The sequence below is a fragment of the Bufo gargarizans genome, chromosome 2 (genome assembly GCF_014858855.1).
Source record: "Bufo gargarizans isolate SCDJY-AF-19 chromosome 2, ASM1485885v1, whole genome shotgun sequence".
Taxonomy (NCBI): Eukaryota; Metazoa; Chordata; class Amphibia; order Anura; family Bufonidae; genus Bufo; species Bufo gargarizans.
In genome coordinates this window covers 440,944,732-440,962,888 of record NC_058081.1, presented here as the reverse complement: position 1 = coordinate 440,962,888, position 18,157 = coordinate 440,944,732, and the positions used below count along the sequence as shown (strand labels likewise).

The 18,157-nt window shown below is 47.1% G+C and overlaps 1 protein-coding gene across 2 annotated transcripts in view; it reads left to right on the top strand.

The window, feature by feature from the left end:
* Nucleotides 1-8,214: 8,214 nt before the first annotated feature.
* LOC122928276 (core histone macro-H2A.1) overlaps nt 8,215-18,157 on the top strand; it is a 97,363-nt gene continuing 87,420 nt past the window's right edge. For both annotated transcript variants that reach the window (XM_044280951.1, XM_044280952.1), the window contains exon 1: nt 8,215-8,334. The gene's annotated coding sequence lies outside the window, so the exon portion shown is untranslated. The remainder of the gene's footprint in view (nt 8,335-18,157) is intronic.

The following is an 18,157-nucleotide window of genomic DNA, read 5'->3' as shown; positions in this document are numbered from 1 at the left end:
CGATCCTCGACCCAAATTAAGGCCCTTACTGGTGCTGACTGCAGCCCCATAACCATCAGACGGCATCTGAGACTGAAGGGCTTCAAAAAAAGAACTGCTCGTTTGGACTTTGCAAGAGAGCACCAAACATGGGACATTCAAAGGTGGAAGAAAGTTTTATTCTCTGATGAGAAAAAATTTAACCTTGATGGTCCTGATGGTTTCCAATGTTACTGGCATGACAAGCAGATCCCACCTGAGATGTTTTCTACGCGCCACAGTGGAGGGGGTGCCATAATGGTCTGGGGTGCTTTTTCCTTCAGTGGAACAATGGAGCTTCAGGAAGTGCAGGGGCGTGAAACGGCCTCTGGCTATGTCCAGATGTTGCAGAGAGCATTCCTCATGACTGAGGGCCCTCGTCTGTGTGGTAACGACGGGGTTTTTCAAAAGGACAATGTTACAGTACACAATACCCGCAGGACAAGGGACTTCTTCCAGGAGAGTAACATCACTCTTTTGGCCCATCCCGCGTGTTCCCCTGATATAAATCCAATTGAGAACCTTTGGGGATGGATGGCAAGGGAAGTTTACAAAAATGGACAACAGTTTCAGACAGTAGATAGCCTTTGTGCGGCCGTCTTCACCACTTGGAGAAATGTTCCCACTCACCTCATGGAAGCGCTTGCATCAAGCACACCGAAACAAATTTTTGAAGTGATAAGCAATAACAGCGGAGCTACTCATTACTGAGTTCATGTTTGGAAGTTGAATTTCTGTTTTTGGGGGGGGGGGGGGGGGGGGAAGGCAGTTGCGTTGTGGAGAAGTCAGGTGGATACACAGCTGATAGTCCCACTGAATAGACTGTTAGAATTTGTATTATGGCAAGAAAAAAGCAGCTAAGTAAAGAAAAACGAGTGTCCATCATTACTTTAAGAAAGAAGGTCAGTCAGTCCGAAAAATTGGGAAAACTTTTAAAGTGTCCCCAAGTGCAGTCACAAAAACCATCAAGCGCTACAAAGAAACTGGCTCACATGTGGACAGCCCCAGGAAAGGAAGACCAAGAGTCACCTCTGCTGTGGAGGATAAGTTCATCCGAGTCACCAGCCTCAGAAATCGCAGGTTAACAGCAGCTCAGATTAGAGACCAGGTCAATGCCACACAGAGTTCTAGCAGCAGACACATCTCTATAACAACTGTTAAGAGGAGACTGTGTGAATCAGGCCTTCATGGTAGAATATCTGCTAGGAAACCACTGCTAAGGACAGGCAACAAGCAGAAGAGACTTGTTTGGGCTAAAGAACACAAGGAATGGACATTAGACCAGTGGAAATCTGTGCTTTGGTCTGATGAGTCCAAATTTTAGATCTTTGGTTCCAACCACCGTGTCTTTGTGCGACGCAGAAAAGGTGAACGGACGGACTCTACATGCCTGGTTCCCACCGTGAAGCATGGAGGAGGAGGTGTGATGGTGTGGGGGTGCTTTGCTGGTGACACTGTTGGGGATTTATTCAAAATTGAAGGCATACTGAACCAGCATGGCTACCACAGCATCTTGCAGCGGCATGCTATTCCATCCGGTTTGCGTTTAGTTGGACCATCATTTATTTTTCAACAGGACAATGACCCCAAACACACCTCCAGGCTGTGTAAGGACTATTTGACCATGAAGGAGAGTGGTGGGGTGCTGCGCCAGATGACCTGGCCTCCACAGTCACCGGACCTGAACCCAATCGAGATGGTTTGGGGTGAGCTGGACCGCAGAGTGAAGGCAAAAAGGCCAACAGGTGCTAAGCATCTCTGGGAACTCCTTCAAGACTGTTGGAAGATCATTTCAGGTGGCTACCTCTTGAAGCTCATCAAGAGAATGCAAAGAGTGTGCAAAGCAGTTATAAAAGCAAAAGGTGGCTACTTTGAAGAACCTAGAATATGACATATTTTCAGTTGTTTCACACTTTTTTGTTATGTATATAATTCCACATGTGTTAATTCATAGTTTTGATGCCTTCAGTGTGAATCTACAATTTTCATAGTCATGAAAATAAAGAAAACTCTTTGAATGAGAAGGTGTGTCCAAACTTTTGGTCTGTACTGTATATTTATATAAAACCCTAACTACAATTTCTTCTTTTTGAACCAGAAAAAAGGAAAAACTTGTAAAATAAACTGTGTAAAATAAAAAACGGCGCAAAGAATAATCCTCAGGTGCTGATTAGGCAAGTATGCACTGAACAGCTCTTGGCGGCCACAGCTCGCACGCAGAAAAAGTGGTGCAGAGCTCGAAAATTGTAAAAAAAAAAAGGACGGGGGGAGGGCGGGAGGAGGGAAGGGACAGGGATGGAGGGTGGTTTAGGGATCTGGAACAGCTGCAAAAAAAATTAAAATAATAATCAGTGCAACAATTCTAGATATTCTTCATTTTATGCCGATATTCCGATAGTGTATGGGGAACACAGATCGCGCTGCTGACAGCGCTCTCCGTGTTCCCCTTAGCAGCACAGGGGAGAAGGAGCAGTGTTTCCTCCCCCTGTGCTGCTCCTGCCGCTGCCGCCAATGTAAGGACAGGGGACAGGAGGAGGGGAGGAGTTATGGCCACTGCGCCACCAATGAAGATTAATCTATCATTCATTCATATACAGGAGGCGGGAGCTGCAGGATCACATAGCCGGCTCCCGACCTCTATGAGCTGTAGCTGCGATCTGCGGTAGTTAACTCCTCAGGTGCCGCGGATCGCAGCTACTGCTCATAGAGGTCGGGAGCCGGCTATGTGATCCTGCAGCCAGCTCCCGCCTCCTGTATTTGAATAAATGTGAGATTAAGCTTCATTGGTGGCGCAGTGCGCCCCCCCAATCCCCCCAGTATCAGACATTGGTGGCGCAGTGCGCCCCCCCCCCCCCAGTATTAAGCATTGGTGGCGCAGTGCGCCTCCCCCCCAGTATTAAGCATTGGTGGCGCAGTGCGCCCCCCCTCCCCCCCAGTATTAAGCAGTGGTGACGCATAGGGCCCCCCCACCCCAGTCGCAGTGCGCCCCTTCACAGGATCCCCTCTCCCTTGCTCCTCCGATCGGAGCCCCAGCAGTGTAATGCTGGGGCTCCGATCGGTTACCATGGCAGCCAGGACGCTATTGAAGCCCTGGCTGCCATGATAAGCTCCATGCTGCTGTGTGCACAGAGCACAGAGCAGCAGGGACAGTGTGAGCTCCTATTCACCCTGATAGATCTCTATCAGGGTGAATAGGACAAGGGTTCTAGTCCCTAAGGGGGCTAAAAGCTAGTTACAAAAAAAAAAGTTACAAAAAAAATAATAAAAACACCAAAATATTAAATATAAATGAAAAAGAAAGATTTACAAAAAAAAATACACATTAACAATAAACATTAATTTTCAGCAGATTTGTGGGAATATATATTTTTTTTCAAAAATGAAAATTCCCAGAATATCGGTATAAATTATCGGCTATCGGCCTGAAAGTTCACAAATTATCGGTATCGGCCCTAAAAAATCAAGATCGGTCGATCCCTAGTCCCCTGCCTCACCTCGGAGGTGACCGGTGCTGACCAGTTCAGCACCGCCCACCTCGCCCTGATGCCTGTGACAGCTTTCTGCGCTGCGATGTGCCAGTCTTCATTGACCATGGTGCTCTTACCTGGCATTGCTGCCTGCCGGTAAGCGCAGATCATGGTGCCGCGATTCCGCACCGATCGTTCCCCAGAGCCCCTCGGACCTTCTGGCCCTTGTTACGTCTGGTTGCGCCGTACATGAACGTATTTTCTTCTCGTGTCCGTTTCGTTTTTTTTTTTGCAAACCATATGCAGAACTCATTTCAATGGGTCCGCAAAAAAAAACGGAAAGTGCTCCATGTGCATTCCGTTTCCGTATTTCTGTTCCGCAAAAAAATAGAACATGTCCTGTTATTGTCCGCATTATGGACAAGGATACTACTGTTCTATTAGAGGCCAGTTAAATATGGGATGCACATGGACGTCATCCGTATTTTTAGCAGATGTTTTTCACGGACAGCAAAATACATACGTTCGTGTGCATGAGCCCTTAGGACCCTTTCACACGACCGAGTTTTCAGTGCGGGTACAATGCGTGACATGAATGCGTAGCACCCGTACTGAATCTTGACCCATTCATTTCAATGGGTCTGTGTACATGAGCTTTTTTTTTTCATGCATCACTTCTGCTTTGGTTGAAAAACACAGCATGTTCCATATTCAGCGTTTTTCACGCAACCCTGGCCCCATAGAAGTGAATGGGGCTTCAGTGAAAAACGGAATTGCATCCAGAAACAAGTGCGGATGCAATGCATTTTTCACTGATAGTTGCTAGGAGATGTTGTTTGTAAACCTTCAGTTTTTTATCACGTGCGTGAAAAACGCATCAATACGCATTGCACCCATGAGGAAAAAACTGAACTGAACGCAATCGCAGACAAAACTGACTGACCTTGCTTACAAAATGGTGCGAGTTTCACTGAACGCACCCTGAACGCATCCGGACCTAATCCGTCACGCTCGTGTGAAAGATGTAGCGAAATTGAGGCACACAGAATTTTAGTGTTGCAATCAAGATTTGTTTATTCTCACACGGGCGAGAATTACGTGCGGGTGCAATGCATGAGGTGAACACATTGCACCCGCACTGAATCCGGACCCATTCACTTAAATGGGGCTGTTCAGATGAGCGGTGATTTTCAAGCATCACTTAGGGTGCGTTCCATGAAAATCGCAGCATGTTCTATATTCAGCGTTTTTCACGCAACGCAGGCCCCATAGAACGAATGGGTCTGCGTGAAAATCGTAAGCATCCGCAAGCAAGTTATAAAGGAAAATAATAGCATTCTTAATACAAAATGCTTACTAAAATGTTGCGGGGTTAAAAAGTTAAAAAATAAAATAACCTCATCCACTTGTTCGCGCAGCCGGCATCTTCTTCTTTCAGGACCTGCAAAAGGACCTTTATTGACATAATCGCGCTCACCACGTGGTGACGTCAGCGCAGGTCCTGCTGAACGAAGATAGAAGGACCTTCTATCTTCATTCAGCATAACCTTAGCTAACGTCACTTCGCTCACCACGTGGTGAGCGCGATTACGTAATCAAAGGTCCTTTGGCAGGTCCTGAAAGAAGTGAACAAGTGGATGAGGTGAGTTAATTTTATTTCTTTTTTTAACCCCTCAAGCCACATTTTAGTAAGCATTCTGTATTCAGAATTCTATCATTTTCCCTTATAACCATGTTAGAATGGTAAATAATAAAATTAATAGAACACCTAACCCAAACTACAGTGAATAGGTCCGGTTTCGGGTCTGGGTACCATATTCATTTTTTTCTCACGCGCGTGGAAAACGCATTGCACTCGTGCGTTAAAAACTGAACATTGGAACGCAATCGCAGTCAAAACTGACTGAAAATGCGTGCCTACTCGCCCGTGTGGCTACAGGGTGGTTTTGGGCACAACTATCAGTGTAGCAGGACTGCCATAAGAATGCACGGGGACGCCCGTGTCGCTACAAGGTGGTTTGGGGCACAACTATCAGTGTAGCCGGACTGCCATAAGAATGCATGGGGACGCCCGTGTGACTAGAGGGTGGTTTGGGGCACAACTATCAGTGTAGCCGGACTGCCATAAGAATGCATGGGGACGCCTGTGTGACTAGAGGGTGGTTTGGGGCACAACTATCAGTGTAGCAGGACTGCCATAGGAATGCATGGGGACGCCCGTGTGGCTACAGGGTGGTTTTGGGCACAACTATCAGTGTAGCAGGACTGCCATAAGAATGCACGGGGACGCCCGTGTCGCTACAAGGTGGTTTGGGGCACAACTATCAGTGTAGCCGGACTGCCATAAGAATGCATGGGGACGCCCGTGTGACTAGAGGGTGGTTTGGGGCACAACTATCAGTGTAGCCGGACTGCCATAAGAATGCATGGGGACGCCTGTGTGACTAGAGGGTGGTTTGGGGCACAACTATCAGTGTAGCAGGACTGCCATAGGAATGCATGGGGACGCCCGTGTGGCTACAGGGTGGTTTTGGGCACAACTATCAGTGTAGCAGGACTGCCATAGAAATGCATGGGGACGCCCGTGTGGCTAGAGGGTGGTTTGGGGCACAACTATCAGTGTAGCAGGACTGCCATAGGAATGCATGGGGACGCCCGTGTGGCTACAGGGTGGTTTGGGGCACAAGTATCAGTGTATCAGGAATGCCATATGAATGCATGGGGACGCCCGTGTGGCTACAGGGTGGTTTGGGGCACAAGTATCAGTGTAGCAGGAATGCCATAGGAATGCATGGGGAAGCCCGTGTGGCTAGAGGGTGGTTTGGGGCACAAGTATCAGTGTAGCAGGACTGCCATAGAAATGCATGGGGACGCCCGTGTGGCTAGAGGGTGGTTTGGGGCACAAGTATCAGTGTAGCAGGACTGCCATAGGAATGCATGGGGACGCCCGTGTGGCTACAGGGTGGTTTGGGGCACAAGTATCAGTGTAGCAGGACTGCCATAAGAATGCATGGGGACGCCCGTGTGGCTACAGGGTGGTTTTGGGCACAACTATCAGTGTAGCAGGACTGCCATAGAAATGCATGGGGACGCCCGTGTGGCTAGAGGGTGGTTTGGGGCACAACTATCAGTGTAGCAGGACTGCCTTAGGAATGCATGGGGACGCCCGTGTGGCTACAGGGTGGTTTTGGGCACAACTATCAGTGTAGTCGGACTGCCATAGAAATGTATGGGGACACCCGTGTGGCTACAGGGTGGTTTTGGGCACAACTATCAGTGTAGCAGGACTGCCATAGGAATGCATGGGGACGCCCCCGTGTGGCTACAGGGTGGTTTTGGGCACAACTATCAGTGTAGCAGGACTGCCATAGGACTGCCATGGGGACGCCCGTGTGGCTAGAGGGTGGTTTGGGGCACAAGTATCAGTGTAGCAGGACTGCCATAGGACTGCCATGGGGACGCCCGTGTGGCTAGAGGGTGGTTTGGGGCACAAGTATCAGTGTAGCAGGACTGCTATAGGAATGCATGGGGACGCCCGTGTGGCTACAGGGTGGTTTGGGGCACAAGTATCAGTGTAGCAGGACTGCTATAGGAATGCATGGGGACGCCCGTGTGGCTACAGGGTGGTTTGGGGCACAAGTATCAGTGTAGCAGGACTGCCATAGGAATGCATGGGGACGCCCGTGTGGCTACAGGGTGGTTTGGGGCACAAGTATCAGTGTATCAGGAATGCCATATGAATGCATGGGGACGCCCGTGTGGCTACAGGGTGGTTTGGGGCACAAGTATCAGTGTAGCAGGACTGCCATAGGAATGCATGGGGAAGCCCGTGTGGCTAGAGGGTGGTTTGGGGCACAAGTATCAGTGTAGCAGGACTGCCATAGAAATGCATGGGGACGCCCGTGTGGCTAGAGGGTGGTTTGGGGCACAAGTATCAGTGTAGCAGGACTGCCATAGGAATGCATGGGGACGCCCGTGTGGCTACAGGGTGGTTTGGGGCACAAGTATCAGTGTAGCAGGACTGCCATAGGAATGCATGGGGACGCCCCCGTGTGGCTACAGGGTGGTTTGGGGCACAACTATCAGTGTAGCAGGACTGCCATAGAAATGCATGGGGACGCCCGTGTGGCTAGAGGGTGGTTTGGGGCACAACTATCAGTGTAGCAGGACTGCCTTAGGAATGCATGGGGACGCCCGTGTGGCTACAGGGTGGTTTTGGGCACAACTATCAGTGTAGCAGGACTGCCATAGGAATGCATGGGGACACCCGTGTGGCTAGAGGGTGGTTTGGGGCACAAGTATCAGTGTAGCAGGACTGCCATGGGGACGCCCGTGTGGCTAGAGGGTGGTTTGGGGCACAAGTATCAGTGTAGCAGGACTGCTATAGGAATGCATGGGGACGCCCGTGTGGCTACAGGGTGGTTTGGGGCACAAGTATCAGTGTAGCAGGACTGCCATAGGACTGCCATGGGGACGCTGATCCAGAAGTGCCGCTGTGTGTGATTCTGTGTAGTAGAAGCAGATGATACACTGTCATGGAAGCAGCACGGAGCCCGGACTGTGGACACAAGGCAGGGGCTGCTGCCGACCAATAGCACAGAGCTTCGTGTGGTAGCAACAGGGAGGACGAGAGCAGCACCAATGGAGACGAGCGTTCCAGCAGCCAGGGAGACACCGAGCGCCGCTCACCGTGCGGCATTCCTGTCAGCCTCACTGTACAGGACACGATGGGATGTGACGCCTCGGGCCGCGGTGCATTGTGGGCGGGTGTCTGACAGCTCTGCTAGTCTTTCCAGTTCATGCAGGAACCTGAGCACAGAGTCAGACAGTAGACATATTGCTGAGAGATGTAAGTAACTGACATGTCCTGCCTTAATGTATGTAGGGGACCGTGACAAGTTGTCATAGTAACGCCCTGTCAGACTAAGGTGTTGAGGGGGCTCCCAGGTAATGGACCCTCTTGTGGAGACCTGCTGCCACACTGCTACTTCCACTGACTTTTTCATTGGTGTTCTGGTGTATGGTGTGCGAGTTCTCCTTACAATTCATTACCGCTCTCACAGTTTTGGGGTTGAAAATGGCAAAAACACATGGAACTTATAACATTTGGGGCACCATTTCTGCATGTTCTGGTGACTCATAGTTTTGTGGGCGGGGGTCAAATTTGTGCAGTCCGTTTGTAAAACCTGTTTTCTACACAATTGTCAGACCGTCGGAATAGACTGTGAGGGAGATTTATTAAACTGGTGTCAAGTAGAACTGGCTTAGTTGCCCATAGCAACCAGATTCCACCTTTCATTTTCCATAGGAGCTGTGAAAAATTTAAGATGGAATCTGTTAGGTTGCTATGGGCAACTAAGCCAGTTCTACTTTACACCAGTTTGATGAATCTCCCCCTGTGAGTTGTAACAGAAGCACTGGAGGCGTCAGTCAGACTACACCACTACAGATATGTCAGTGTTGCTAACCCGAACCTGTCTTTTCTCTGAAGAACTTAGTTCCTCATTTCTACTGACGGTCCAGGAATTTCTGGACAAAGGTTGGCAACCCTGATATCAGTCACACTTGTAGAAGAGAGAAGTGTCAGTTGCCATACACTAGGCAGGTTGTTGAGTCATCCAAAGTGCCAGACTAGGACAGCTCAGTTTTTTTTGCATGAGATACAAGGGTCACCTGAAGTATCAGACTATGAGAGGATAGATTATTCCCATGATGTAAAAGGGTCACCTGAAGTATCAGACTATGAGAGGATAGAGTATTCCCAAGATGTACAAGGGTCACCTGAAGTATTAGACTATGAGAGGATAGAATATTCCCATGATATACAAGGGTCACCTGAAGTATCAGACTATGAGAGGATAGAGTATTCCCAAGATGTACAAGGGTCACCTGAAGTATTAGACTATGAGTGGATAGATTATTCCCATGATGTACAAGGGTCACCTGAAGTATCAGACTATGAGAGGATAGAGTATTCCCAAGATGTACAAGGGTCACCTGAAGTATTAGACTATGAGTGGATAGATTATTCCCATGATGTACAAGGGTCACCTGAAGTATCAGACTATGAAAGGATATCTTATTCCCATGATGTACAAGGGTCACCTGAAGTATCAGACTATGAGAGGATAGATTATTCGCATGATGTACAAGGGTCACCTGAAGTGTCAGACTATGAGAGGATAGATTATTCCCATGATGTACAAGGGTCACCTGAAGTGTTAGACTATGAGAGGATAGATTAGTCCCATGATGTACAAGGGTCACCTGAAGTGTTAGACTATGAGAGGATAGATTATTCCCAAGATGTACAAGGGTCATCTGAAGTATCAGACTATGAGAGGATAGATTATTCCCATGATGTACAAGGGTCACCTAAGTATCAGACTATGAGAGGATAGATTATTCCCATGATGTACAAGGGTCACCTGAAGTATCAGACTATGAGAGGATAGATTATTCCCATGATGTACAAGGGTCACCTGAAGTATCAGACTATGAGAGGATAGATTATTCTCATGATGTACAAGGGTCACCTAAGTATCAGACTATGAGAGGATAGATTATTCCCATGATGTACAAGGGTCACCTGAAGTATCAGACTATGAGAGGATAGATTATTTCCATGATGTACAAGGGTCACCTGAAGTATCAGACTATGAGAGGATAGATTATTCCCATGATGTACAAGGGTCACCTGAAGTATCAGACTGTGAGAGGATAGATTATTCCCATGTTGTACAAGGGTCACCTGAAGTATCAGACTATGAGAGGATAGATTATTCGCATGATGTACAAGGGTCACCTTATGTGTCAGACTGTGAGAGGACATCTTTGCTTGGTGTACCAGGGTCACTAGAATTGTCTGTCAGACTACACCAGGCAGATTAGTCACATATGTAGAAGGGTCACTGAAAGGGTGCATTCACATCACCGTATGTATTTTGCATCCGCAGAACGTGAATCCACAAAAAAATATGGATGGTGTCTATGTTGCATTTGTTTTTTTTTGTTTGTTTTTTTTCCGAAACCCATTGTAACAGTGGCTATACTCTGCGGTTCTGCGGAATGGATATACGAATGCAGACAACATACAGTGTGCTGTCTATTTCCTTTGTTGCGGACACATGGAAATGAATGGGTCTGTGTGCAATCCGCTAAAAATATGGATCGGATGCGGACCAAAAATACACTAGTGTGGGGGCCGACGTGTCAGTCACTACACCAGAACAAATCAGTCACATTGTGTAGAAGGGAACCAGCAGTGTCAATCTGACTGTGAGAGGACAGATCTGCATGTTGCGGAGGTATAAATGAACGACCACACGGTCAGGTTTCTGGATGGCCTTTTAGAAGCCAAAATTGGGAGTGAATTTTACTTTTCCACTTTTTATTATCCACTGATGATTTTGGCTTCCAAGACTGTATGTAGAAATCTGACCGTATGACCTTACCCGAAGTTTCAGACTACACCGAGACATCAGTCACATGTTGTGGACAAGTCACTAGAAGTGTCAGGTTACACCAGGATGGATCAGTCACATGGTATAGAAGGGTAACGGAAAGTGTCAATCAGACTATAGCAGAAGAAACTAGTCACATGGTGTTATAGGAGTACCCATCAATGTCAGTCAGACTACACCAGAACAAATTAGTCACATTGTCTTATAGGAGTACCCAGTGGTGTCAGTCAGACTACACCAGAACAAATTAGTCACATTGTCTTATAGGAGTACCCAGTGGTGTCAGTCAGACTACACCAGAACAAATTAGTCACATGGTGTTATAGGAGTACCCAGCAGTGTCAGTCAGACTACACCAGAACAAATTAGTCACATGGTGTTATAGGAGTACCCAGCAGTGTCAGTCAGACTACACCAGAACAAATTAGTCACATGGTGTTATAGGAGTACCCAGCAGTGTCAGTCAGACTACAACAGAACAAATTAGTCACATGGTGTTATAGGAGTACCCAGCAGTGTCAGTCAGACTACACCAGAACAAATTAGTCACATGGTGTTATAGGAGTACCCAGCAGTGTCAGTCAGACTACACCAGAACTAATTAGTCACATGGTGTTATAGGAGTACCCAGCAGTGTCAGTCAGACTACACCAGAACAAATTAGTCACTTGGTGTTATAGGAGTACCCAGCAGTGTCAGTCAGACTACACCAGAACAAATTAGTCACATTGTCTTATAGGAGTACCCAGTGGTGTCAGTCAGACTACACCAGAACAAATTAGTCACATTGTCTTATAGGAGTACCCAGTGGTGTCAGTCAGACTACACCAGAACAAATTAGTCACATGGTGTTATAGGAGTACCCAGCAGTGTCAGTCAGACTACACCAGAACAAATTAGTCACATGGTGTTATAGGAGTACCCAGCAGTGTCAGTCAGACTACACCAGAACAAATTAGTCACATGGTGTTATAGGAGTACCCAGCAGTGTCAGTCAGACTACAACAGAACAAATTAGTCACATGGTGTTATAGGAGTACCCAGCAGTGTCAGTCAGACTACACCAGAACAAATTAGTCACATGGTGTTATAGGAGTACCCAGCAGTGTCAGTCAGACTACACCAAAACTAATTAGTCACATGGTGTTATAGGAGTACCCAGCAGTGTCAGTCAGACTACACCAGAACAAATTAGTCACATGGTGTTATAGGAGTACACAGCAGTGTCAGTCAGACTACACCAGAACAAATTAGTCACTTGGTGTTATAGGAGTACCCAGCAGTGTCAGTCAGACTACACCAGAACAAATTAGTCACTTGGTGTTATAGGAGTACCCAGCAGTGTCAGTCAGACTACACCAGAACTAATTAGTCACATGGTGTTATAGGAGTACCCAGCAGTGTCAGTCAGACTACACCAGAACAAATTAGTCACATTGTCTTATAGGAGTACCCAGCAGTGTCAGTCAGACTACACCAGAACAAATTAGTCACATGGTGTTATAGGAGTACCCAGCAGTGTCAGTCAGACTACACCAGAACAAATTAGTCACATGGTGTTATAGGAGTACCCAGCAGTGTCAGTCAGACTACACCAGAACAAATTAGTCACATGGTGTTATAGGAGTACCCAGCAGTGTCAGTCAGACTACACCAGAACAAATTAGTCACATGGTGTTATGGGAGTACCCAGCAGTGTCAGTCAGACTACACCAGAACAAATTAGTCACATGGTGTTATAGGAGTACCCAGCAGTGTCAGTCAGACTACACCAGAACAAATTAGTCACATGGTGTTATAGGAGTACCCAGCAGTGTCAGACTACACCAGAACAAATTAGTCACTTGGTGTTATAGGAGTACCCAGCAGTGTCAGTCAGACTACACCAGAACAAATTAGTCACTTGGTGTTATAGGAGTACCCAGCAGTGTCAGTCAGACTACACCAGAACAAATTAGTCACATGGTGTTATAGGAGTACCCAGCAGTGTCAGTCAGACTACACCAGAACAAATTAGTCACATGGTGTTATAGGAGTACCCAGCAGTGTCAGTCAGACTACACCAGAACAAATTAGTCACTTGGTTTTATAGGAGTACCCAGCAGTGTCAGTCAGACTACACCAGAACAAATTAGTCACTTGGTGTTATAGGAGTACCCAGCAGTGTCAGTCAGACTACACCAGAACAAATTAGTCACATTGTCTTATAGGAGTACCCAGCAGTGTCAGTCAGACTACACCAGAACAAATTAGTCACATGGTGTTATAGGAGTACCCAGCAGTGTCAGTCAGACTACACCAGAACAAATTAGTCACATGGTGTTATAGGAGTACCCAGCAGTGTCAGTCAGACTACACCAGAACAAATTAGTCACTTGGTTTTATAGGAGTACCCAGCAGTGTCAGTCAGACTACACCAGAACAAATTAGTCACTTGGTGTTATAGGAGTACCCAGCAGTGTCAGTTAGACTACACCAGAACAAATTAGTCACATGGTGTTATAGGAGTACACAGCAGTGTCAAGTCAGACTACACCAGAACAAATTAGTCACATTGTCTTATAGGAGTCCCCAGCAGTGTCAGGCCTCTTGCACACAAACGTGTGCTGCCCATGCCCGTTCTGCGGACCGTAAATTGCGATACGCAATGCACGGACACCGGCATGCGGATCGCAATCCCATTCACTTGAATAGGGTCCGCGATCCGTCCGTTCCGCAAAAAGATTGGACAAGTTCTATCTTTTTACGGAACAGAAGCACGGTACTGAACCACACGAAAGCACTCCGTAGTACTTCCGTTCCGCAAGTGAATGGGTCCGCATCCGTGATATGGAATGCACTTGGCCAGTGTCCCGTGTATTGCGAACACACGGCCAGGTGCAAGAGGCCTCAGTCAGACTACACCAGAACAAATTAGTCACTTGGTGTAAAAGGGGTCCCCAGCAGTGTCAGTCCGGCTATGGCAGGACAAATTATCTTCACAAGAAATGACAGACTACTCCAGAACCAGGTTGCTATGCAGGGTCTGTCCTCTGTGTTGAAGGACGGAGGACGCAGAAGCAGGCAGCGTGCAAGGTCAGATTACTGACAGCCAGGGACTGTAAGTAAATTATTAAAGCCAGGTCCTCCCCAGCAGCTGATAACAGTGCCTGGGCTGTGTGCACTTCTCCCTGTCCCTGCGCTTGGCAGACGCTCCCTCACTCAGCAGAGCTGGAGAATGCAGAGTTGGAGCAGCGCAGACCAGGGAAGGGAGATCTGCCGTCTGCTCAGTGTATAAATGAAAGCAACATGTGGTAATAGGCCCCCTTTGTGCTGCAGGAGATTAACCCTTTAGGGGGGAGGGCTCTGGTTACTGACACTTTTGGGGGGCTATTGTTACTGGCTAGTGAGGGCAGGCGAGATTAGCCTCAGGGTGAGGGCAGTGGCGGCCATCTTAAGTGAATAGTGAAATTGCAGTTTAAGGCTGCTTTCACACTAGCGTTCGGCTGTCCGCTCGTGAGCTCCGTTTGAAGGGGCTCACGAGCGGACCCGAACGCCTCCGTCCAGCCCTGATGCAGTCTGAATGGAGCGGATCCGCTCAGACTGCATCAGTCTGGCGGCGTTCAGCCTCCGCTCCGCTCGCCTCCGCACGGACAGGCGGACAGCTGAACGCTGCTTGCAGCGTTCGGGTGTCCGCCTGGCCGTGCGGAGGCTTGCGGATCAGTCTAGACTTACAATGTAAGTCAATGGGGACGGATCCGTTTGCAGATGCCACAATATGGCTCAATCTTCAAGCGGATCCGTCCCCCATTGACTTTACATTGAAAGTCTGGACGGATCCGTCCGAGGCTATTTTCACACTTAGCTTTTTTTTGCCATTTTAATGCAGACGGATCCGTTCTGAACGGAGCCTCCGTCTGCATTAATATGATCGGATCCGTTCAGAACGGATCCGATCGAACGCTAGTGTGAAAGTAGCCTTATGCAGACTGGTTGCTAAGGGCTGAATCTTATTACATATGGGGTAAGTCAGTCTAATAGTAACTGTTTCTGGAATATCATGCTATTAGTAACTACATACCGGTATATGAAAATTGAAATTAGGGTCTAAGTGTGACAGTTATCCTTTAAATCACAGGGTGTGTACTTGTGACCTATTAACCCCTTAGTGACCAAGCCTGTTTGGGCCTTAATGACCAAGCCAAATTTTGGAAATCTGACATGTGTTATTTTAGCTTAGAATAACTTTGTAATGGTTTTGCACATCAAAGTAATTCTGACATTGTTTTCTCGTCACATATTGTACTTTACTTAGGTGGTAAAATTCTACAGATAAAATATGCCTATCTTTATTAAAAAAGTGAAAATGTATGAAAATTTCTTACAAATTGGCACATTTTCCTATTTTCAACTGCAATATTTCACATACATACATAAATACTATTCAATATTTTTATCAGAAATATATTTCCACATCTTTACTTTATTTTGGCTGCACTTACAAAAAATGTTTACTTTTTTTTTATTTAGGAGACTTAACATTTTAACATAAATTTTAAAATTTTTGAAGTACATATTTTTTCCTGCAACAAGCCAAGTTTGCAGAGGCTTATAAGTGTCAGAATAATAGAAGTGAACCCATTTTAAAAACTAGGCCCCTTAATGTATTTTGACCCACTAGTTTTTTAAAGAAATTAATGCTAAGAAGGTGAAAAAAAATTTTTCTTTTTTTTACGCAAAAGTATTAATTTAAAGACATTTTTCCTACAGAGCACATGAACATCACCCCGTTTCTCCTGTCTTCAGAAATACCCCCATTTTGGCCCTAATCTTATGTCTTGACTAGGGCTGCAACGATTATTCGAATAACTCAAAAAATTCATCGATGCAGTTTGCCTGCATCGAGTAATCGTTTCATCACATGATCACGGAGCGGGAGTGAAATTAAGCGTCTCACTCACCGCTTCCGTGTCCTCCGGAGGCCAGAGAGGCAGAACTGGGCCGGCCGGCACGGAGGAGGGAGGAGGAGGGAGTCTCTCCCTCCCCACTGTGCGCGGCTGCCGCTGAACACCAATGAGGACAGAGTAGGAGGAGGAGGGGAGGGACTGTGGCCACTGCGCCACCAATGAATGTGCCGGCCATATCCCACAGGGTCCCCCTCCTCCCCCCCATCATTGGTGGCAGTTTGCAGTTCCGATCGGGGCCCCAGCAGTGTAATGCTGCGGCTCCGATCGGTTACCATGGCAGCCAGGACACTACTGAAGTCCTGGCTGCCATGGTATGTTAGTGAGCAGAGAGCAGCATTATACTCACGTGCGCTGTGGCCGCCGGTCGCTCCTTCTTCTGTCTGTGCGGCGGATTGCTAATGCTTACAGCATTAGCAATGCGTCGCACAGACCTATGAGAAGGAGCGACCGGCGGCCACAGCGCACGTGAGTATAATGCGCTGCTCTCTGCTCACTAACATACCATGGCAGCCAGGACTTAAGTAGCGTGACTCCTGGCTGCCATGGTAACCGATCGGAGCCCCAGCATTACACTGCTGGGGCTCCGATCGGAACTGCAAACTGCCACCAATGATGGGGGGGGGAGGGGGACCCTGTGGCCACTGCCACCAATGATTAATACTGGGGGGGGGGGGGGGTTGCGTTACCAGAGGGGGCAGATGGAGAGAGAGTGGTTAATGGAGGCTGCAGGCACCACCTTGGCATGTATAAAGTTATTGGTTTAGAGAGGGGTTAATGAAGGCACCTCTAAGGTGCTTTCATTAACCTCTTCAAACCAATAACTTTATACATGCCCATTGGGTTTGGAGGGGTTAATGGAAGCACCTTGGCATTAGGCATGTATAAAGTAATTAACCCCTTCAAACCAATAACTTTATACATGCCTAATGCCAAGGTGCTTCCATTAACCCCTCCAAACCCAATGGGCATGTATAAAGTTATTGGTTTGGAGGAGTTAATGGAAGCACCTTGGCATTAGGCATGTATAAAGTTATTAACCCCTTCAAACCAATAACTTTATACATGCCAAGGTGCTTCCATTAACCCCTCCAAACCAATAACTTTATACATACCTAATGCCAAGGTGTTTCCATTAACCCCTTCAAACCAATAACTTTATACATGCCTAATTACGTACGTTATTTTAAGTAGCTTTTTCTTATTAGATTACTCGATGAATCGAGAAATATAATCGATAGAATACTCGATTACAAAAATATTTGTTTACTGCAGCCCTAGTCTTGACAAACGGCAGGGCCCAAACATAAAGGAGCACCCAGTTGTTTTCAGAACACAACATTTGATTAAAAATGGTTCAGGCCCCATTGCACACTTGTAATGGCGTTGAGCTGCCAAAACAATAGAAAACCCCCATAATGGACCCTATTTTGAAAACTAAACCCCCTAAGGTATTCATATAGGGGTGTAGTGAGCATTTAGACCCCCTAGTTTTTTGTAGAAATTAATGCAAAGCAGGCGGAAAAAAAATATTTTTCATTTTTTACACAAAAGTGTCAATTTAAAGACGACTTCTACCACCATAGGGCTATGGGGTCTGGGGATGGAATCGGAGTCCCCGCTATCTGAAAATATTTCTGCCTCTGAAGCGGTGTCCGATTCAGAGTGGTCAGAGCAGAGAAATTCGTATGCCTGCTCTAGTCTGCACTGAATAATCTCTCAGCCATTTTATTTTTCTGTACAGAAATTTTTTTAAATAACTGACCGTCCCTAATAGACTGGTAATGGACGGCAAATGACTGACACCCACTGGCGGAGTGACACCCACCGATTGACGGAGTGACACCCACCGACTGACGGAGTGACACCCACCGACTCACTGACACCCACCGACTCACTGACACCCACCGACTCAGTGACACCCACTGACCGCCAGTAACAGATGGACACAGGGTCCCTAATAAAGATAATTGACCGTCACTAATAGACGTCTAATGACGGACGCCTAATCACGGACACCCACTGATCGCCAGTTCCTGACGGACAGTTTATAATTAGATTTTTTTTCATTTTTTTTTCACAGTATGTAATCACAGAGCTGGGACAGAAGTCTGATCTCTCTCTCCTCACAGAACAACTGCGCTGAGGGGAGAGAGAAGCGCAGCCCCTGTCCTGGCTGTGTTTTGTAGTTTTTTTTGCCTTCCTCTGGATCAACTTGCAGGATGACAAGCCGAACTGGATGGACAAGTGTCTTTTTTCAGCCTTA